Below are 24,854 nucleotides of genomic sequence, written 5' to 3' on the forward strand. Positions count from 1 at the left end.
TGTCACAATAACACTATATTATAGTCTTTATGAATCGTTCTAACCTCTTTTTTTTATTGAATATATTTTAATTAATTTAACTATATAAATTGTTTTCAATTACTTAACAAGCATTTTATAATATAACGATTACCTATACTTGAAATCCTCACGATGTTTCTACTTAATTATATTAAGATACAATAAATACCAATAATTAATAAAACAAATGTATTTTTTTGGAAATTGACAATAATATTATATCATATGTGTTTATGTATATTATGTCAATTATGTATAAACCAATGTTTAATTGACTGTAAATATTATTGTATTATTCAAATAAAAAATATAATGTTTATTACTACCGAGTATCAGAAAAACCTATTCAAGGACAAAATTAATGAAGTGGATAGACCCAACATAAAATATAATTATAAAACATTTTAGCTACCTTTTTAAGGTTAATTGAGGTGTTATTCGCTGTAAAAAGTTATAAACCGTAAATTCAAAGTAGGTACACACCTACATATTGATTTTAATATCATATTATATCTTCTTTCAAACATTAAATTGGGTATGGAGTATGGATTAAATCAGTAGGTAAAACCATTAAACATTTACCACCTGCATTATAGTATTTTATTTTTAATTGAAATGTAAAATTAATAACAATAAAAATAGTAATGGGCATCATAAAAAATATACTAATTATATTCCAAAAAAATACTCGTAATAAGGTTTAGTTTTAAAATATTTAACAAATTTGGTATTATAATAGTTATAAACGTCGAATACGCAATAATTTGAAACGTAAAATTAAGTTGTTTCTTATAAGAGACTAAAGTATCAATGCGCGTAAATGAATATCATATAATATCATCGGTACCTACGTTTTATATATAAAAAAAAATGTTTCATCGTATCGATAAATTTTAAAGAAACACAATTCAGGACGGTCGGGTTGACACGAGATAATTAATATGGGAGGGTTCTGAATAGCATATTAAGTGAATATTGGTTTTAGAATATAATATACTTCTGCAGGTATCCCGCCGCGCTCGTTTACCCGAATGTCAGCATCCGATGTTCTATCGATTTATTTCCATCAGTCCCGTTCAAAAATCGTCTAACGTGTTACTTATTTTAGAAGGATACTAGGTACATTACTTTAATATTATTTTAGTTATTGATGTTTGAATTTGATAAGATAAAATGGTTAAGAAAATATTATATATTATATATATGGAAAATGTGATTTTACTGAACCTGCTATACCTATGTATGAATAAAAAAACTAATTATACGCCGCGCGCCGTAATGGAATATAATTACGAAGGACATAAATTTGAGTATAAATTTATAATATTAAAAGTATATATTATAACACTAATATATAAATGATGTCGACTATATCATTTGAGTTTTATAGCTGAGCCTTATACGATGATTTTATCTGTAAATTGCTGTAAAGTATCCGAATATTAAAAAATGTTATATACACTGTGTGGAAAAAAATCATAAAATTAAAATCTGATCAAAATTTCATTAGGAATAATAATTTAAAATAAATTGATAAATGTACACAGGTAATAACATAGGGTACCTATTACATATTACAATTTTAAATGTTAATAATTTTCATTAATCTAATAACTTATTTAAATAACAACACTGAACTTTAAATCAATCTTAGAGGGTGTACATTTTATTTTCTTAAAAATTGAAGAATATTTCATTATTTATGAAAAAAAATGCGTTGAAAGTTTATTTCTTACAGGACTATATTATAGTCTATATTCTCTATAATATACATAAAAAAAATTATGTTTTACGTGTAATATGATATTGCCAGCTGGAAAGTACTGAAGAAAAACTTAACTAAAAATATTATTATTTAAATATTTATAGATATGAGCGCGGCGGTCGGACAAGTGTTACATACACATTAGGCTCCATTATTTGACCACTGCGTCCCTATATTCCTATATACAAATGGACTATACCTACGGTTTATCGATATGACGATTTTATTATAACATAATATTTTTAATTTTTTTTTCTATATTTCATACAATAATTTATGATTAACAATTTGTGAAAATTAAAATTTGAAATCTGTCTAAAAAAGTATAATTTTTCCATGTGTGTATAAAACAATTTTTCATGATAAAAATCCAGAAATGAAAAAATGTCGCTTTGTAATTTTATAAACAATGATTAGACAAATAGGAATACCGTAAAATAGTAAAAGTAAATGTGCAAAAAAGAAATTGACCTCGACGTGATTTGAACACGCAACCTTCTGATCTGGAGTCAGACGCGCTACCGTTGCGCCACGAAGTCATTGTAGATATACCAATAAATATATAAATTTTAAGTAATTTAGTTTATTTTAATGTATAAATAATAAACATTGGAATTTATTTGTTTATTTACATAACAATAATATCTATTGTTTTTGATTGTTTAGTAAACCAAGTGCACTTGTTAGTTGTTGACTAAAATATTATGCTCATATGACATAAACGCCGAATGGAAGAGATCGATTTGTGTTACGGATTCGCCAGACGCCCAGAACATTTTAACATTTCAAACACATTATTGTTTCGATGTTACCGTGGCCCGTGGGTAGCTGTTATTGTATAGTGTATTCATTTTTAGGCACAGTTGACAATGTCGAATACCTATAGCAATAATAGTATATTATTAGTGTATACTAAATACTAATAGTGTTTTAGACGTTTATATTTATATTAATTATTTATTTAGTTTATATATTTGAACATTTGAACGTTAATTTTAAACGATTATGCCATCGTCAAAAATAAAAAAATACGATTTTTCGTGTAATCTATGTACACTTTGAAAGTGAAAAAAGTACGTAGTTTAACAGTAAATCATTCAATTTTAACTGTTCGCTTAGATGTTAGAAGCCTACTACTTACACATACTCACCTATCATCAAAATATATAAGTGCACCTATGTACTATGATGAGTATTTTTATTCATTGAAATGTGAGGCACGTACACAAAACATTTTTTTGAGGGACCCCCCACCATGTATGTATGTGTCTCGTGTCTGCCCATGGGCATTAAAAAATATAATACAATCATACGATATTGGCAATTATCTCACCCAAGTATTAGGCAAATACATGTAGACTGGATTTTTTCAATGGAGTGTTTTAATTTTATATTTAAATAAAACTTGGAGGGGGGCTGTTGAGTTGTTCACAGTTCACACGTCCATCACGGAGTCATAAGGTCCCATTATTAAATAATAAAATATATTTAACTTATGAATATTTCTTTAAACAAATTATATTATATTACTGTATATAATATTAAATATTAATAAATAATAAAAATACAAAATTCATAATATTCATAACAGTTTAATGATGAGGCGTTTCTTTCTTGAAAATCCTTCAGATAATGGTGTTAGTGGTGTTACAATGTCGTTTATCGATAACATTTATAATAGCAGCTGTTAATAAAACCTTTTGTAAAAACTTGAATCATAATTAGCATACAATATATTTTTGGATTATATATTTGTAATTTGTATTACAGTGGGAGGTGAGTGTTTTAACGCCCAAAATACCCTCCCCCCCGTTACGTGACAACAATATAATAAAGGTATATAAATTATAAGTAAACCTATAAATACGAGTATAAAACGTCGCATTCTATAGTTATGCCTATATATTATATAAATAATAAATATGATGTAACTGGGTTTATAATTCTTAAAAATATCGGAATTAATTTGCAGTATAATAAATTATAATATTTTATCAGTTATCAATAACATTAATAGCAATAATATGCATGTACAGAAATACAAATTTGTGGACACAATTTATCGTCATATACCTTCCTAAGTATTTTATTTTACGAGCTGGGTGTTTTGCTTTCAATGTTTGTCCAATTACCTAAGTACATATTCCCAATCATTTTATTTTTTATCAGTATTTTAACTTAAAAATGTACGATATTTATTCAAGTTTGTAGTTACAAATTTAAATTTTAAAAAATTTTCATCGTATACAATGATTTATCGTTAAAATCAAATTTAACACATCAATTAAAGTGACATTATTTACTCAATAGTCAATTATATATAGGTACAAGTTGCACAAACGATACCATGGTATGCAATTACATAGCAGAGCAACTTTCCTGGTTTATTTTTATTATATGTAAAGGAAATTTTAAAATGTTTCTAATAAGGCTTTAATCTTTAATGTAAAAATAATTTTCAAAAGTATTAATCTGAATAAGGTAATTGATTGAGACCAAAAACCGTGACTAGCCATTGTGGTACAACTGTATTGATATGTTCAAAACGAAAAACCCATTAAGTGTGTTCATAAATTAGTCCATTGTTTAAATAATTTAACAATCGTTATCAACAACAGTGAAAAGTGGCAAAAATAATTTATAATCGTGTACGGGCGAAAAAAACAAAAGTGTACGATAAAATTGACCTCGACGTGATTTGAACACGCAACCTTCTGATCTGGAGTCAGACGCGCTACCGTTGCGCCACGAAGTCGATTGATTGAAAGTGAGAGCTTTAATAGCTATAACTTAAAAGTGGACACTGGACAGTGATCACACCGTCAACGATGGAATCATTTTGGTTTTTATAGAAAAAATACTGCAGGTAACATAATATTATACTTATTTAATACATTGCAAACCAGCATATTAGGTACTCGTGATTTTGGAGTTTGGGGAAACATTTAAATTGTTTTATTATTTAAATTTGTCATTTTGACTACACATATTTGCATAAAACTACACAAAATGTTAAATTATTATTTTTCATAAGTACATAACGCTCTACAGTACTTACTATACCTAGACATACATTACATGTAGCCTAGTACAGTAGTAACTACGCCGTTATTATACTGAAGCTCGCGATACAAATTAAAAGTATAATAAAATGTAATACGCATTATATTATTAAACTATACTAACATATATACTCGGAAGATTACAGGCACTTACGACCTACGTTGTATGTGGTTAAAACGCTGTAGTATCGTAAATTTAAATACAATATTATGTATAAATTATCTAAGTTTAACGAGTAAAGAAAATAATGAATTAAGAATTTTTTTTTTATTAGATTTCCACGATAAACTAATAACTAATCGTTATTGAAGAATGAGAAAATAATAAATGAAAAAATTTTAAAAAAAATTGAAATTGTTGCGAAAAAAAATTGACCTCGACGTGATTTGAACACGCAACCTTCTGATCTGGAGTCAGACGCGCTACCGTTGCGCCACGAAGTCGTACTAGTCAAGCGAATAAATTTAAAAATTTAAATTAAATTAATTTTTATATGTAAATTAATAGATATTTTTAATTTTAAAATAAGGATACGAAATAAAAAAAAATTAATATGAAATTATTTAAACATTTTAAACTTAAACATATTTTAGTGTAATTTAATAGTAAAGATTATTATCTATACCTATAATATTATGACTTTGCATTTAGGTACCTATAGAATATAACCTATATACGAACCTTATTATCTACATTATTTATCCAAAATTTATAAAGATAATGATCAAATTATAATAGTGTATAATAATATATTGGGCGTTATTACACCAGCTAAAGAAATACCTAATGAATTAGTCAATATGTATCTATTCAATTTTTTTCAAAATTTACTTCCTGTGATTTACTATTTTGATTATATACATATCTTCAAATTTGGAGTGTCAAACAAACAAATAATTAATAATATATTCGTATAGGAAACATAATTTTAGCGAAGAATGAAATAGTTCATCCAATAATACACATTGGTATAGTTGGATCAGTCAAACTAAATTTTTGATTTGTTTTGAGATCTTTCCAAAAGACAAATGTGTGTTAGCCCTTTGAAAAAAAAATGTTTATATTATTAATAAATTATAAGTACGTTTTTTACTTGTTCAGAAAGCTTGAAAAATAAAGGAAGTTCATTTACAACTTAAAAGTTTTTCATATAGAAATTTAAAATTATCGAATATATACATACCTATATGATAAATATTGGAGTATTTGGAGTAAATTTCTATACAGGAATTAGAAGTATATAGTCACATTTCTATACAGTTCTACCACGTTATATAATAAATAATAGTATGCAGTATTTCATTATAGAATATTAAAAAAATTAAAAATATTGTCGACATGTGTGTCAGATCTTTGTCGACATACATTTTCTCCAATTCGACCAACGAAGATTAAAATCAAAATAATTATTGATATACTTAGAAAATGATAAATAATATATGTATTATACATATAATCACACGAGTTAAGTATATCTGAATAAAATACAATATGCTGGGTTAGAATATTATATTTGACGTTTTAAATAATTTGTACTTACACACGTCCATTATTATAATCGTCAGAATGATAAATATCAAATAACGATTGTAATGTAAGCGGTAAGCCATTAGCCCTTAACGACAAGTCTTTAATTCTAATTATTGTCAAGTATGTTTTCAATTAAAATTCTTTCTAGTCATTTATCGCTGATGTCCTATTTTTTTTGGTTTTTACTTGGGTTTTTCTCACTAAGTTATTAATAAGTGTATATTTAAATATATATTTTATTTTAGCTATCTTTTATTAAGATTTTGGTATGTTTTTAATTATTTTACACGTCTCTTATTGTTAAAATGTAGGTATATGCGGTTGATTTAGTTATACATATATGATCCAACCCATTAAAGGTATCTCCTATAAAATTAGATTAGATTAAATTACTACTAAAAATGACAATATAGTATGTTGTTATGTTTAAATTGTTTTTATACGATTTTTCTTTACCATAATATTATATAGGTATATTGATTCAATTCTGTGAATGTGGGCTCTTCTTCTTTTTTATATGAAATTAAAAATGTAAATCGTGGATATTTTTCCACCATTTTTAGAATGCATTCCTAAGGTTGCTGAAATTCTGAATTAAATCAGCAAATATACATTTTAACAGTAGACTTGTAATATTGCAAACGCACAAAAATCTTAATAAAACATAGCTAAAATAATAATAATAATAAAAATATAATATATTATATATAATATATAATTTCAAAAAAATAGGACATCAGCGATAAATGACTAAAAAGAATTTTAATTAAAAACATACTTGACAATAATTAGAATTAAAGACTCGTCGTTAAGGGCTAATAAGGGTTTACGTACATTACAATATTGTTAATTGATATTTATCATTCTGACGATTATAACGATGGATGTGTGTGAGTACAAATTATTTAAAACGTCAAATATAATATTCTAACCCAGCATATTGTGTTTTATTCACATATATATTCAACTCGTGTGATTATATAACACATATAATAATATATAGTATTTATCATTTTTGAAGTATATAAGTTTTTATTTTAATTTTCATTTGGTGAATTGGAGAAAATGTATAACAACATAGATCTGAAATATACTTGGTTTGACATTATTATTATTATTATTATCATTTTTTTTTAATAATTGTTCATACCGGTTGGTGTAATATATGAAGGATATTATAAATGAGTATTTTATAATTTTATTTAGATTTTGATTTTACCGCTCAACACATGATTAAAATGGTTGATAACTGAGTAATTCAATTTAATAATAACACGTGATTACATTTGTCGTGGCGTGCTTGCGTGTGGCATTATGCAGGCAAGCAGAAAACACCTCCAGGGACTACTCCTATGCACACTCGATAGTTAATCGCTATATGAACAACTTTTAAGTTATGAAAAAACCTTCTATTATATTTTCAAGCTTTTTGGACGAGAAAAAACGTTTTATAAACATTCATAAAGAAATATCTAAAAATAAAAAATGCTCTATCGGATGAGCTGGAAAATAGGTGAGTAAAAAACACCCCCGGGGACCTGAGTATACTACTACGTAATATTAAATAGTCCTTATTTTCTTTTATATGAGAAATTTAAGTGAAAATGAATAGATAAAATCAAGACAATTTGCTAATTATGAAATTAATATAAAAATTTGTATTAGTTTATATGCTTGAAAATGTATATAAGTAATACGACTGTATTATATTAATTCCTTGTAGAAGTTGTTTTTAGAACAATTTTAAAATATCAAAACTCAAAAGCACATATATTATTGTGCTCAATTTTTTTATGGACATTTAAAGTTTGAATTTTGATTTAATTGGATATTCAAACAAAACATAACGATTTTAGTTTTTCTGTTGTATTTTAAAGTATATAAAAAGTAAGAACTTGAAACTTTTACCATTAAGTATACATAATTTTTAAGTACAGGTATTTTAATATGATATAATAGCGACATCGGTAGGAAACGAGACGACGGAGGATATATACATTTATCATTATTTATTATACTCTATATAAGTACTTACATCACATGTATAAATATATTTCATGAATAGGATCATCATCAAAGTTTTTTCGTTTACTGCGAGACTATCTATTATTGCAACACACACACACACACGTATATATATATGTATCGGTGTATGTGTGTCATGTGTGTCGTGGATAATGTATATACCCACACCCGTGATCGCGTTGCGATATTAATAAAAGCAATAAATTTCGATTCCCTCCCGTGACGACGGTCCCATTGTTGAAGGGACAATAATATTATTAATGACCATGCGCGACAAATTTTCGGTGTACGTACAAATTTCCATATCCTTCCGACGCGTGTCTCGCGTCGTTCGACGGTTCCTTCTGTGCACACACACACACAATATATATATATATATTACATACAAAATAAATATATTTCTTTTTCCTCCTCGTTTTTTTATGTATACTATTTTATGGACGTTTCTGGCGAGGGCGAAAAAAACAACGATAAAAGAAAGAAAAGTGAAAAAAGGTCATGGGAGGACCCCTGCCGATGCCGGAAACCAGTTCCTTTTTTTTTTTTTGTCTCCGCATGCGCGCATATTATAATAATATGTAATATTATTATTATTATATAGACGGAGATGGCGGCACGCGTCTATAATAGGGCACTATAATATTAGAATAGTAACGGATGTATCGCGTACTGCAAACCGTTGAAAGTCCGGCACGTCTGCATCACTCTGTACTCTGAGGTCTTTTCAGTTTTGATGACTTTTGAGTTTTTTCCCCGTGGCGATCGCCGGAGTGTGACCACAACGATTTCGGCGACAATCGCGTTGTGTCATCGTTTATGTACATTGTACACATAATACAACATATTATGTACATTCGAGATACCGCGTTTCTGGTTCCGGTTAAACGTGGTATCAACTGTGGGGTACTTATAATAATAGTGATACAAACATTGACGCGGTGGTGTCACGTATTGTTTCGAGTACTGAATATATACTTGGTTAATTCAAAATTTATAAAAAAAAAAAAAAAAATAGTCGACATATTATTACTATAAATTACACGTTATTATAATGGAACACGGAAGTGAAAAACATTTTTAAATAATAACAGATCAGTAGTTCGGTTTGGCGTTCGCAATTCATAGGTTACCACTCAACTTTCCGTTGAATGCATAATATATAATAGTGCGTATACTATATAGTGTGTATGTTACAATAGATCTGTATGTATATTTTGATATGTGTTTATAATGCGTCCGCGTAATTTACGGTATTTTAAATCCTTTATATTATTCTGTATGCCAACTATATACTCTATTGTATACAAATTCGTATTCCATTCAAATCTATAAATATGACTTTTTATGTATAATATACATATATAGTATATTTATTCGAGTATTATCAACAAACGCAATAATAGATGTATATAGTACATGTCAAAGGGTTAATTGCATACGACTTTGGTGATGAGTTCAAAAAATTGTATGTCGCTTATACCATATACACGTTATCACGATTTTTAAGGGAAATCGTAAACTCTGCCCGGAAATCGCAGGTAACAAAAATGAAAACTGTAATTTTAGCGTTGATGATTTTTCTGAGCCTTCCCAGTGTCAATGCACAAATACACATTAATCAAGTCATCTGAATACATTCCATAATCAACAGATATCATGAAATAGAAACATATTATATTAATATCGAAACAAAAATTAACAGTTTTAATCAACCATTGAAAATATCTTTAAAACGAGAAAGAATCATTATAAATTATGATTTAAAAATTAAAAAATATAAAATAACAAAATATATCAAATATTAACAAAAACGTAGAAGTTTGATTGCTATTTTAAAATAAATAGGTAGGTACATTTTAAATTATAGTACTTAACATTTATAATGTGTGCAGATTTAAATTTATACATTACAGTTACTATAGTGATGATTAATTAATAATCTAATTAAAAAAATATATGTTCATAAATTTAACTAAAATGAAAATGAAAAATAAACGATATATCTGCTGAATAATGATAATCATTTATTCTTCTGGAAGATTAAGATAAATTGCTATCAAAATTTAAAATGATATACGTAAAATTTAAAAAAAAAACAGAGCTAAGTTTATAAATTATCAAATTTTTACTATTCAAAATCTTTAGGCCATATTAATAACGTATAGGCACTAGGCAGTAGGCGATGATTTTATGAGATTTGGTAAATTCGTTCATACCGGGTAAACGGTTACATAATTATATTTTGTTAGTTCTTACGAGAAAAATACTACATATTTTAAGGTTTAGTCTGAAGTCTGTATAATGGAGAATAAAATTAGTTTCAATATCGAATATTTTAAATATAAATATTACTTGGCTAACAGCAGTAATAACTAATAAGTGTGTTTTATTCGTGTAGGAACTTACAAACATGCCTTTATGTCTCGTGTGGGAACTAATATTTTCCAAAACGTATTTCACTGAAAAATCGAGGTCGTCGAACTTATCAACTGATATTTTTATTACCTACTGTATTACTGGACCGGGCTTACAGTCTGCACCTTATATTTTTCAAAGCTATGTACCTATGTATTTTATACTATATAGCAGATTTTATAAAGCGGATTTCATTTAACTAAATATGCAATTGAAAAATACTCATGTAACCTATATATTATAATAATATGTTCATGTATAATGCTTATTATATAAATAATAAATGTATACAATTATGTAGGTATACTCGCAGTATATACGCACATAAAATATAAAAAGGCTTACCAAAGGAAGACGATTGGTACGTCCGCTCTGCCATTATACTGTAGGCAATAATCGAGCACGTGAGCTTGAGATTTATCCTATTTAATCAATAAAACAATTGCAACAATCGAAACGCATCGATTAGAAGAATAACGGAATTAATCAAAATTAAGACAAATTTAGTCATATTACTCATATTAGTCATCATTATATTAAAGTTGAATAATACATTCAAAATTATGTGTTTCTATATACTTGGTTCCAAAAAGATTAACGATTTACACATATAATACATCGAATTACTGACATATATATAATTAATTAATCTCGACAATAATTTAAAAATATACCGGTAAATTTTTCCAAAAAAAAAAAAAAAAATGTAAAATATTAGATTGTTAGCGTTCGTATGATCGGAAGAACTTTTGGCGGTGTATTCGGCGTATGTAAATATGTAATACGTAATATAATATGTATATGCTGTATTGAGTGAATAACCAATTATCGAAGACTGCAATAGTATTACCTGTACTGTATTACATGCAGTTGTACAATGTATATTATTTTAAACTTGATGTCATTTGGCAAACATATAATTTTCTACTTTTTGACGATTGATAAAATCGTATTTTTATATCTTATACTTACGAAACTAATATCTAAAATAATTGGATTCGTGAATTTAAAAAAAAAAAAAAAACACAAAACAAAACAAAAATTGATCTACCGATCTAATTGGTCACGCATCCGATTGTATATTATTATATGTATAAACAACTATGTATTATTATTATTATTATTACCTATACTATAATTTCGTATGACGTGTGCAACTCAATCAACAAAGTGCAGAATACCGACTACGATTCCGCAAATATATATATATATATACGTTAACAGCGAGTAAAAATCTTGTAGGTAAGAGAGCATAATATATTATTGCGAGGATAAAACGTTCTATATAGATACACGTCGTATGCGCGCGTTGTGCAAAAGTGTATGCCACAAAACTCACACAAACAACAAAAACCCCGAGAAAACCACACTGTCACGGCGGGAATCCAAAAAGGAAGTTTAAACTTTTGAACATATTTCGCAGAAAAACATTCAGCAGTGTTGTCTAACCCAAAACTGTCATGAATACTTTATATACTATTCGTATTACTTATCCTGTACACCCCTAACCCGGTTTATGTCTTTTAATTCGCACGGGAGAAAATTTAAATGTTGTTTACAAGAAATGTTAATATATATCGTAAGTTTCGGATTCAAGAAACTTTTACATTGCCGCTGCTATATAGATACCGTTTATTTTCATACATATTCATATGAAGTATAAAGTGTATTTAAGTGCTATTGTATTTTAAGTAATTTTGTGGTATGGAATGACGTAAAATAGTGAACATATTATTGTGTATGTAATAAATATCCACAAAAGTTTTATTTATAGCGATTTTAAAATATCGAAAATATGTACATAGAAACAATTTATATTTCTATAGTAATTTTAAATTTAATTTTTCACAACATTAGATAATCTAACATACTCGTATAATAAAGAATAAACTTATTTTCCATAATTCGAAAAATATCCTTTACTCATAGGAACTTAAAACTTATCGCCATTTTATGTATTAATGTATAGTTTAGTATAAACAATGACATTTTCAAAATATTTACATTAATAATAAGCTATATACTGCAAACCTTTTTACACCGTTCTACAGTGGGTAGGTATGTAGGTATTGATTTATAAATCATAAATTAATAGCAGCTAAAATATAAAATTATATTATTATTAAAATATAGTGTATACGTGTATATGCGATTTATTGTTGATAAAAATTAGTTTAACTTAAATATCCTTATGGATATCGTGGTTTTCATAGCCGTTTTTTAAAGTAATTTTAAAATATTAAAAACACATGGGCACATTTTTTTTTAATTTTCAGTTAAAGTTAAAATTTTAACAAAAATTAACGATCAATAAGTTAGCTTACCAAATAATATTAGTTTATTAAAAAATAGAAAATCAACCCACTAAAGTATAGTTTGTATTTCAAAATAATAATAATGTGTTAGTTTGTGCGTAAAACTAGTCAATTATTACCATTACGTTAATGAATTATCGAAGCGCCTCTACATTTAGTGTTAAAAGTCGTTTGATTTTTCTTGCTAGTCGTAAAATCGTACTATTAGAATAGTCAATAGTAGTAGGTATATAACTAACGCAAGTCACAACGCACAAACTTGTTTTCTCGCGTATAAGTGTATAAAACATTAATAAATAATATATATATATATATATATATATGGTTTTCATTAACTGAGTTGATAATGTATGGACGTGTGGTGGACATTGCGTGGGAAATGTTTTGTTAGACAGTCCATATTTTTATTTATTATATGTAGTACAGAGTCGTTAAAAACCAATCAAATACACAATGCATATTGTTTTCACGTACGTGTTGCGGAGAAAATCGAGTACCATTATATTATTATCTCTTAATATAGAGAATAAACTTATATAGTTTTGAGTATTAATATTATTTGTAAAATTACATGAATTCAAAAAACATTTCCTTCGGCCATGAATAAATAAATGCATATATAGTGCAGTATACTATTGTATACTTTTTGACAGTAAATATAGTTACAAACACAAACAGAATTTACTAATAATTTTAATGTCTACAAAGTATATTATTTGTTCAAAAAAAAATAGTATCGTTTATTGTAATTGGTAACACTATTAGTATATCATATATATTACCTGCATGTTCAAAGAATGGGATGTCTGTAATAATTCCATTATCAATTGTTAAATCCCCCCACCTCCCCCCCCCAAAAAACTGTAATCAATAAATCAGTTGACTTTGTCGGGAAAACTTTATAACAAGTGAAAAAAAAATACTGTGCGTTTCGCATAAACGTATGACGTAAAACTATTATAATCCAAAGCAATATAGCATCATCGTATAAGTGGGTTACGATGACTTATATATAATATATGACACTTTGTCGACCACGCATTACGTTTATACGTTCGTATATACATATATGATATCGTGTCCTACGCGTATGGTGTATGTGTATCACTATATATTACGTTTGTATAGGTATACTATTCATACGTAGACACGCATATACAGTGTTTGTGCACAAAGTTTACATACAATTTGTACTACTATTCGTATACGCGCGGTGTATACGGCTTGAAACGATTAGAAGGAAATAATAATATTCCTATAGGGAAAACAACGCTAGAGAGGTATAGACATCGGTGTGTAGAAATCGCTGTTCAAAGTAGGTAGGTACCCACAGAGACAAGTGCAATGTAAACCATTTTCACATAAATTACGTATACTTATATATGACGTATATAGTGTACTATGTACAGTGCTCCGCCGGAGTATGTGCGTATATTGTACACGCATAACCCAACCGCCCAATATTATCACACGCGCACGCGCACACACGGGCGCATATATATGATAAAAATATTTTGACAATTTTCGGGGTTGACGGCAAGAAGAATTTCCTGAAAATATGCGATTTCCTCCGGTCGTATTGTCGTACACCGCATTAAACTACATGCCGCAGACGCGCGCGTGTACAAATAATAATAATCCAACGTCCGACGACGATATATTATCCCGAGCACGAAGGACCGTTTGTCAGAATGTGTGCGGCCGTCGGTATATATTACGTTTTTCTGTCGGGACCGCAACGACGACGACGTTCTTTTTAAAAATAAATATTGCGTTTTTCCACTCGGTTCTTTTGTCCCCCACGTCCCCGCGCGCACTATATATACATACGTGCGCCTATCGCCCCCGGCTAGGTTTTCCTCTCTATATAGTCTCTACACCGCGTCATCGTCGTTTCGGCCACTGCCGCGCGTCCTTTGAGTGCGAGTATCGTATATATATATATATATATATATGTATAGTATCGGACACACATACACACTATATGTATGTAATATATGTGTATACGCGTAACTTAGTATTTATATATTATATCCAATACGTCCGACATCGTTTACGCAGATACTATAATATATACAACTCGAGAAAGCTCGAATTTGGAAAATAAATAGCAGAGAGATACTTGACGAGTGATGAAACGTATAATATCATGCAAAATGTGTGTCCCGGTTAATTATTACACACTTGACATGATTGAGCAGACTTTGTTTCACCACATCATGACCATCACAAACCAAAAAAAAAAATATTTCATGATTTACCTATTATGTTTATTTTAAAAGTTTCTAAATCATAAGCGTAGGTATACGTATAAGTGGTAGACTTTTACGTGCAATTGACGTTATACTTATAAAATACTGGGATTTTTTTATTTTTTATTTTTGTTGAGACTACATATAATACGATTAGTTATAGTTATAAATATTTTAATATTTAATTTAAATTACTTGCGCGCGTAAAGAGCAAGTTATTTTTTTACACGTATGCAATATTAATAAATTATTCATATATTTATCCGTAATCTATGGTGTCGAGCTTGTAAATGGCTTTTAATCAAATAACGTCTTTATATGTATAGTTAAGTCGTTAAGATATGTCACTCTAAGTTACACGAAATATTTGTATATATTACTATACCGGAATAACATAATTCATTTTATTTTAAAGTTTAACCAATTAAAAATTTTAATTTAATTATTTAGTGATATATATAGTGATAATGTTTTTTTTAAACATGATGGGTCATTGTTTAAAAAAATCTTCAACGGAGTACTCAACTAGTTAAGTTAAATACACGCGAAATAAATATATATAACTATTTCAAAATTATAATTTACTAGTACAATACGCAAATTGATACCAATTAGACAAATTACAATATCACTTGCAAGTTTATTAATTTTTTCTTAAAAATGACATGTATTCTGGAAAGATCACTGAAATAAAAAAATTCAAGACGGTTAAGAGGTATACCACGCCGTCTCTAAAGACGATGGTGTAGAGATCTCCTGAATTAATTGAGTAATCATGCTCTGAAGGGTTCTGTCAATGGATAGTCTCCCTCCTCATGTAAATCATGTCATATTTAAATTATGTTAGCCTCTGCTACTTATCACATTTGCTTATTGTATAAATGATACAGATTGTAAATATATATTTTAATAAAAAAAAAAAAATAAAAAAAAGAGGTATAATGCAAAGACAATAAATATAAACCATAATAATTAAAGTAATACAAATGTAATATAATATATATCGTAGACATGTGTTAAAAAAATATGTTTTTTCATTTATAAACGAGATCGAATGGTGTTATTTATGTATATAATATATACCTATAAGTTAGTAACTACCGAGGAAAATACAGTTTATAGCCTTATAGGTATAGCACTTATACTCACCTGTATATATACGCACATACAATATAAATATATAATACTACCTATACACACTATATACACATTTACACGTTAGATTTATTGATTTCATAAAACAGTTTTAATGACTTTTGCGTTAATTTCATTCGTACCCAGTAAACACGTTCTTGGCTAGGAAATCGCGTGCAATAATGCCGTAGAAGGGTTTGTGTCACCCGTAAAGGACTAAGGACTTAATATTCGAAGTATATATATATATTTAGTATATACGTGCTAATGTCACTCGCTAATGGTCGACTGTCCGACACTATACATAATAATAATAATAATATACCTGCGCCGAGTAGGTATATACCTACACAGACAGTTGCCGTTATTTCCACGCGTGATCATTAATTTGTCGCATACATTATATTATTATTCGTTCCCGTCCGCCTATATAACGGTAAATTTCGGACACTGCAGCGCAACACAACGCAGTCACCCTATCTGTGTGATACACAAACGATCGGGCGCCGACGTTACGTAAGAGAAACGAAAGCACATAATATCATATATATTTATATACATATACCTACCAGATTCCATCAGTTTCACCGTGACATCTATCACTTTTTATGTCTGTTTTTAAACTACCGTCGGACGTTTTTTACGACTATTCGAGATGCGCATGAGATGATAGGTAAACGGTTTGTTTCGTATACATATATGTGCGTGAGAGCACCCGTGACGGTGCGTATATATTTCCCGACAGATCTTGGCGTTTGAACAAGTATTATAGTTCGGTACAAAGACTTTTACTCGAAACGCGCTCAATTTATATTCGGTGTCTTGAGAAACCCGAGTCATATATAATATTATAAACATCGTTTTTCCCGAGAAGTCGCGTTCAATAATATATTTTTTATAATAATAAAATATATTATTTTTAATCATAATTGTTGTTGGTCGTTGTCAACTTGTTTATAACGATATTATTTACACATCGCGCGTTATTCTCTATATTATGTTATGCTTATCGTTTATATATGTTTATAAAACGTATACTTTAGGCACATGCTGTTTAGACAACATTATCGGAATTAATGAATTATTTCTGAAGTACAGTATAGTGTATAAATTACCTGAACGTAAAGTATTTTTAGAAGAGCGTCATAAAAAAATAAAAAATAATTTAAAATAGTTTTGCATTTGAATAATATATTCAAATACGATTGTGGTCACTGATAAGTGAAAATAGTTAAACTTATTGCAGTGTACCTGCAGTGACTCAGAAGTAAACATTAAAATATGTAGCTCATTGGTAATTACTATAACTGAGCTTTATCGTGGATATATTTCATCTAGGTAGTTCAAGGTTTATATTATAACTTTATAAATACACTATTATGCCAATAAGCAATTGTATATACTTTTAGAACTAATTAGAATCAATAAACTATTATAAGACACGCCTTATTGATTAATGGTAGCATTTTGTTTTTTTTTTTATGATTTTTTCAACTTCTCTCAATTTTTTTGTAATTTCCCATCAAATTATTTTGAATACAAAATATACGCAATATTACTAATAATACTATCAAGTAATATTTTAGTATTTTACATTGTCTACATTTAATAATCTAACAACTTATTGAGTATTCAATTCCTAGTATTAAGTCAGTTGTTAATGTTGTGTTTATTTTAAGTAAGAGTTTCAAACGGTCAGTTTAATTTCATGGATTCGCTATAATTAACTTAGGAAATATATAAGTTATCATCATATATTAATAAATGCAGTGACCTAGTTTATAAACGGTCAAAGAAGTAAGAATTGAATAGCTTGAAGCTTGATAACTTATAAAATACACTATTGTCTGTTTAATTCAGCAAATTCAATGTACTACACTATCTGTATTTATATATATTAATATATTGTTTTATTCACGTTAATAAAAAATGTGTCTATATAATAATAAAAGTAATTAAAAAACTTAAACTTAAAATTTTAATAAAATAAAAATATTATTTTACACATTGAAAATCTAAAAGAGGAGATGAGGCTAATGTAACTTACCTATTTTTCAACATTCATCAGCATTCAGCATAAATTGATTTTAATACTTATAAGCAATTACAAATATTTCCTCTTCTTGTAAATTGCTATAACTTATAAACTTAATAATTTTTATTTTAAAAGAATATATTATTATTTTTAATAATAATTTATGTTTACGATACATTATCGTTTTTACTTAATGCTATTTAAAATTAACTACTTTAGCCCTTGAAAAATAGAAGAACAAGACTTTACCTACGTACACATTGTAATAAATATATTCGTATATTCATACTAATATTTTTTAAATAAATAAATATTCATAAAGTGTTTTTATGACTAGGCACATCAAAGTACCTAGTATGTTATAAATGCTCTATAAAACTATTATAATTTTTAATTAGGCTCCACTAAGAACCATTTTTCGAGTTAATCGCCAGATACTTTTTTTTTAATTTTAAAATATATTTGCATCAAAAAGGCACAAAATTAGAACTAATATTGTATGTTTTTAAGGCGGTGCATATGTTTTATGGGGCACACGTTTCTGAACTAATGTTTTAAGACAATTTAAGGTTATCCTTTTAATCGCTGCCTAATTCGATTATACTAGTAGACACGGGTATGATTTAAAAATAAAAACCAAACACCAATTCATTTTTTTACCGAACCGTTTCCACCTTGTTGGCTCTTGTAATCCGATATCATGTTTTTCGGCTGCATGCGTATAAAAATATATGTTAATTTATACTAAAAAAAAAGAAGGTGGTACATGCAACAGTGGTACGCATATAGTCAGTAGGTACTAATAGTGTTAACTTAAAATTCGATCTTAATCATACCCAAACAATGCGCCATGTTCACCTTAATGCTTATTTGAACATGTAGAAAAAAAAACACGTGTATTTCTATTGTCTTATCAAAATTATAATATCCTGTCTTATTATTTAAAAACTATTTATTATTGTAATAATTTGTAAGTGTGTTTTTTTTCTGAGACAATCAATATGATTTATTTATACGTATCGGGTAACATGTATTTCAATTTTCAATAAATAAAAATAGAATTTTATTGTTTTGTAAAATTAGCTAAGGAAATAAAATAATATAATATGCATAATATTATGTTATAGTTTTAATTTCTGTGTGAATAATTTTTGTGTTTTAAACAAGACATATTAAAAACTGTAAACTCTGTAATATGTACACGTTATTTGCTAAACCTATAATATGTTTTGTCTGTAGATGATTGCAGGCATATAGCTATAACAATGCTAACTTTTGCCATACGAATAAATAAATAAATAAATGCTAACATTAATATATTTAAAAACTCCTAAATAAAACTAATCTAAGGTAAGGTATAATGTTATTACAATTAAAATACAACTAATAATATTGTGGAGAAATATTACATTTCACAAATTTTATAGTTGAGTAGTTCCAACTGTATGTGTTGTTAGCTTTAATATATTATTAGACTGAATTCATCTATTGTTAAACTTTAAGAATATTATCTGTGTTATCTTGTTGAACTTTTACAATATTTTAATTTTTAAGCGAGTTATGTTGTTATGAGTATATAAAATATGAAAAAATAAATGCTCAAAACTAGCTTAATAATGTAAACGAATTGTAAAAAGCCAACAAGAGAGCACAGATAATGTTCTAATACATCTTTAAATTTCGATAGTCGGTCAATTCACTTTAATATTAAAGCAGTCCTGCAATATTATGTAATACTAATATGTGTACGTCATGTACGATGTATGGTAAACGAATGTTTAAAATGTAAATATACTTTTTTATATACAATTAGTAATACCCATAAATTATAATAGTGAATAGGTTGAGGTTGAGAAAAAGTGGTGTACACTGGTGTGAAAAACCTCAAATCTTGATTTCACAAATAACAAAAAAAAGGTTTCCTTATAGGTAAATAAATGTACATATAATATATCAGTTACATAAAATATATTCCGTTTTGTTATTTTTATTTTTCAATCGTGGTTTGTATATAGTAAAATGATTAAATAAACAAAAATAAATTTTAAAGTTATAAATTTAAATATTTTTGTATAATTATGTAAATCAAACTAAAATTAAATTACAAATCGTTTAAGCTAAACTAAACTACTTTCCCTAATAATATTTTATAGTTTGTTTATAAACCACATTATTTTAACTATACATTTAAATCATAGTTTTTTAAATAATTTTTGGTGGTTAAGAGTTTAACATATATTTATATGTATAAATATTTGTTGTTGTTGTTGTTTCTGTTATTTATTAGAATAACTAAAGATATAGGCGACGATGATCAACATAGAAGTCGAGTTCAATTTATCAAAATAGAATGTTTCTAGAGTCGGATAACAGTGAAACGGTCACTAGAGTGAAACCCCCTGCCCTTAGAGTCTTACAAATATTTGTTTCAGATTTAATATTAAAATTTCTATATGGGACGCATTCATCAATTATCACTTTGTCATTATCACTATGGTAGTTTGAAATGTAACATAAATTTTTGTAACATTATGCAATTATGTATCTATACGTAGATAATACATTTTTAAATTTGAAACTCTAAATTAAATGCTCCATAAAAAGGCGATCGAGAGGGGGGCTTACGGACAATGGTTACTGGATCGTCGCCTATAAACCTCCTGATGGTTCTGTTTTACCGTCATATCCAATATCACTGTATTGAGATAAATGAAATATCGTCTACCGGCGGATATTCGATATAAACCGCGATGTAGAGTAACGGTGTAATATAGGATACAAATACAGCATCACATATACAAATGGTGCAAATGTGCAATTAAAAGTTGAAAATTCTAAGGCAGGGGTGTTTCCACAGCATATCTGTCTTGAAAAAAAATCATTAAAAATCAGAGTTTATTACACAAACGTAGCACAATAAAATACTTCTAGTTTAGTTCTATATAAAATTCGAGGCGGAGATGCCAGGGAAATGCACCTCATCGTGTAATGATGTTACTTCCCAGACCAGTTGGCTTCTTGCCGGATTCTTATTTTGATGCCAACGGTTTTAACTGATCGAACATGTCGGTCGGTTAGTATTGCAACTACCCAGGTCAGCTTACTACCCATCCAACAACTTTGTATACGCGTTTCCGGTTTCTCGAACTTTTTTGTTCGACGGACGACATGTGGCGCCGTCTGGAGCCCCCTCAGTCAGTCACAGATTCGGTTTCTCGAACTGCTGCCGCATGCTCGGTGAGGGTTGGCTATTTATCAAATATTGAGAAGTGAGAAGGTATTTCAATTTAGAAATGTATTGGTACTGGTACGAAAAGAAAGCGCACGGGAGACTCCACGAACTGCATACATAGATTATATAAAGTTTTATCGCAATATATTATGTAGGTATCATTACTAAGACTTTTATTTAATTTTTTTTTAATTATAACTTCTAAGCAATACAAGCCAATCGAAAATCTACTTACCTATATACTTATTATATTATGTGAATCATAGTAGTTGTTGAATTTTGAATTTAACCAAAATTTGGTACTAAGTTCTTTTGATGTACCAGTGTGGCGTGCTCAGATTTTTTGAAAGTGGATATGCATTTTTGACAATTCTCAGATTATTGTATAACAAAAAAATATACACACTTATTTTTGTATACATTCTAATATTGTTAATCGTGAAAATATAATAATAATTCATCGTACGTAAGTGGAATTTTTATACAGTATATTATATACCTACTTATAAATATAATATCTTGGCGTAAATCATCCCGTGATGTCAAATAACATATTCTTTCCATTTATCTGCCATTGTACACTTTAATTTAATTATTATGTTCACGAAAAACTAAGAATTGCTTACAAAAATATTGAATGCCTACACGCGTTTTTGACTTGACAACAAATGAAGATAAATCGATGTATTATATGTAGACGAAAATAAGCGAAAGCGCAGTCATGACACCAACCCCCTCACACTCGTCATCTTCCCGCGAGCCCACCGCCACTGTGACGTACGACTCGTGTACATTATATATTTATCTGTAAATCTGTATTATTCTATACGCCCGTTTCTATTGTTAGGCCGCAAACACGCGGTCTACGATATTTTGGCACTGCAGGTAAACAGACGATGACCGACGAAGATTATTATTTTTTTTCTTCTAATGGAAAACATATTACCGCTATTATACTGCAGATATTGTGAAATAAGGAGTAGGTACGCACACGACGCACTGCCGGACAAGAACCCTTTACCGTTTTGTACATATTTCAATACGACATCGAACATTACCCATATCGGAGGTGGTCGGTAGTCTGCTGCGCAGGTAGTAGTAGTGCATGATATTTTATTATTGTAAGGGTAACACACACACACACACTATATTATAATAGTATTATATGAGATATATTGTAACGAACGCGTATACGATGATATACGTATACGTGTATGTACAACAACGTATTATAATATTATTATTATTATATATATATATACAATAATATAATAATGTGGGCACATAAACGTGTGTGCGCATAAATCGGGAGCCATCAACGTTGCAGTCGTTGTCGGGTATACACACACCGCTCGACTCGCTCGAGCTCGGCTCTGTGTGTGTGTGTAAACGCGCGCGCGCGTACATAATAATATCTGGCGAACGGATCTGTGCCGACAGGCTTGGCGGGTGGTCGGCGGCCGGACTGCGGCGCCACCACGGGACCCGAGTACCGGCGGTCACCGCGACGACGGCGGCAGCGGCGGCGGCGGCGGCGGCGGTGGCGGTGGCGGCGCGTACCACTACTCTGCGCACACACACATTGCCGCCACTACGCGTAGTTGTGTGTTTAGTATTATATATATATATATATATTTGTATACATCGTTTTAACCTTCTCGTCACACACACACACACACACACGCGCGCGCACAGCCTCTCTCACCGAAAAGGAGACGACGACGACGGCCGCCGCCGCCGAGAGACCATTGCGAAGACGGCGTTTACGTGTACCTTGTACACTGCGTATACGTAGCGCGCGCGATTGTTGTCGGCTGCGGCCCACGTTTTTACGACGGCGGCGGACAAGTGTGTGTGTGTGTGTGTGTGTGTGTGTGTGTGCAACGATCCGTGTGCCGTGCGACGCCGCCGCAAGAAGCGGCGGCCATTTTGACCGTGTTTGGCTAAAAAAAAAAAAATAGCGTACAACATACGATAGCCGTCGATGGGTATATTGTTGTTGTTATGTATTACCTATTGCTGTGTACGCGGTCCTCGGCGAGTGCCCATACCTCTACTATACACTAGTCTACTGTATAGTAGGTACGCGTGTTACACAGCACTCGCTCGCCGGTTTGGATTTCGTAACAGAAGCTTATTATAGCTCGACACAGACTTGACCATAATCTACCGCGTTTAGAGGAGTAACCGAGATGTAGGTACAACTCGCCTCTATCGGCCTAGAACTTTGTGGTCGACGTGGTTTTAGAACCCTATGGTTTTTTTTCAATATTGTTCACAACACTAGGTACCTTGACTTAAAAAAAAATAACAAAAAATGAAAAAAATTGTAATGTACCTACTTAAATTTTTTCGATATACCTGCGCGTCGTATTGTATTGCCGAATTGCACCCGAGTGCACATTTATAATTAAGCTTATTTATTTAATTATTGTTATTGTACGTGTGGTGTGAAAGTAAACACACGCGCGCATGATACAATTATATTATGTATTAAGTACAATTTATATATAAGATACGAGCAGTTTTACATTACCTACTAAATCGAATTTGTACATGTTTATGATTTGTATGGAACCCCCTCGCCACTGTATGAGGGGTGTCATTTTATAAGTGTTCACAATTTTTAGTTTTTGGTTACCTATCTTAATATTGAAATAAATACATTTTATTAGAATAATAACAATCGTAAAAACATTTAACGTTTTGCATTTATACGTTTGACACGAATATGTACTAAAATAATAAAAATAGGTAAAATTCGTTTGCATAAAATATTTCTATTTCACTTATCGCGAAGAACATAACGTATAATATTATTACAAATCTATAAATTATATATTATATAATGTTAGAGCACGTTTTGATAAATTCGTCTCAATTCCTAAAAACCATCAGCCATCAGGGAACAATAGATTTCCGGGAATCTTCTCTTTTGTGTCATTTCGCATTTTGACGAATGCACATATAAGTATCAAAGTATATATATATATATGTAAAAACTAAACATTCATCGATTATAGTTGAGTGATGAAAGTTTTCGCGATTCGTGTAAGATATCTCTCGT

General features: G+C 29.2%; 3 non-coding genes across 3 annotated transcripts; all 3 read right to left on the reverse strand.

The window, feature by feature from the left end:
* Positions 1–2,253: 2,253 nt before the first annotated feature.
* On the reverse strand, positions 2,254–2,325 carry Trnaw-cca (transfer RNA tryptophan (anticodon CCA)). Its single transcript has one exon. It is a non-coding gene; the product is annotated as a tRNA-Trp (tRNA).
* A 2,144-nt stretch (positions 2,326–4,469) lies between these two features.
* Positions 4,470–4,541, reverse strand: Trnaw-cca (transfer RNA tryptophan (anticodon CCA)). The gene has a single exon. It is a non-coding gene; the product is annotated as a tRNA-Trp (tRNA).
* Positions 4,542–5,220: 679 nt separating this feature from the next.
* Positions 5,221–5,292, reverse strand: Trnaw-cca (transfer RNA tryptophan (anticodon CCA)). The gene has a single exon. It is a non-coding gene; the product is annotated as a tRNA-Trp (tRNA).
* Between the last annotated feature and the right edge of the window lie 19,562 nt (positions 5,293–24,854).

The sequence above is a fragment of the Rhopalosiphum padi genome, chromosome 1 (genome assembly GCF_020882245.1).
Source record: "Rhopalosiphum padi isolate XX-2018 chromosome 1, ASM2088224v1, whole genome shotgun sequence".
Taxonomy (NCBI): domain Eukaryota; kingdom Metazoa; phylum Arthropoda; class Insecta; order Hemiptera; family Aphididae; genus Rhopalosiphum; species Rhopalosiphum padi.